We start from the raw sequence: 989 nt of genomic DNA on the forward strand, positions 1-989 counted from the left end.
TCTGGGCAGGAGGTGGCCCTGAAGTTGCCCAAGTGCCTGTGAAGTCACTTGGAGTCTCCCTGCTTTGTTGTCTACAAAGGATCTTCCATTTGGCTTTCCTAGAGTCCAGGTTCTCCTCCTACCTCCCTCTTTTCCAAAAGGGGTTGCAGCATCTGCCATTCACCCAAGCCAGGGAAGACAGCCCCAGCTTCTCCCTGCACCAGCCCCTCAAGTGGGTGACCCCTCACATGGGCAGGATCTGCTTCATCTTCCCAAATATCTCTTCCCCTCCCCTCCCCCTTCCATTTCCACTGTTGCTCCCTGAGCTTCCACATCAGGTTATACTGGGGCAACAGCCTCCTCACTGTTCTCTCCACCACCAGGGCCATCCCCAAACTGCGACTCCTCCAGTCCAGCCCCACAGTGGGTCCTCACCACCCCCTCCTTAAATGACTCCAGCTCCTTCCTGTGTGACTGCTCCTTAGATGACTCCAGCTCCTTCCTGTGTGACTGCTACTGTGTGTATGGCCGCCCCCATGAGAACCATATCTTCTAGATCCTTTAATGTTGTGTCCAGGCTGTGTCACATCGTCCTGGTTTTGCCCAACGCCAACTTACCCATTAGGCACAGTAGGCTCAGTGCCTCGAGCCCACAGTACTCTTAGGGGCCCATGAAAATGCTTTCATATATAACATTGACATACTTGTCTTTTTATCATCACAGTTGTAAAACAGACTTTTAAATATTGTGTATGGAGAAGGAGCCCATGAAGGCAAAAGTGCCTAGGGCCCAGCAAAGTCATAAAGGCGCAATGCTTTTGCTTAGCTGCCCAGTTAGGTGACCACCCAACTGCCAAAGAAAACTCTGGCAGACTGGTGGCTCAGCCTGTCATCTCAGCACTTTGGGAGGCCGATGCGAGTGGATTGCCTGAGCCCGCAGGTTCGAGAGCCACCCAGGCAACTTGGCGAGACCTCGTCTCTACAATAAATCAAAAACTAGCCGGGCGTGG

The sequence above is a fragment of the Carlito syrichta genome, unplaced genomic scaffold, assembly GCF_000164805.1.
Source record: "Carlito syrichta isolate Samal-C Ts95f unplaced genomic scaffold, Tarsius_syrichta-2.0.1 Scaffold315530, whole genome shotgun sequence".
Taxonomy (NCBI): domain Eukaryota; kingdom Metazoa; phylum Chordata; class Mammalia; order Primates; family Tarsiidae; genus Carlito; species Carlito syrichta.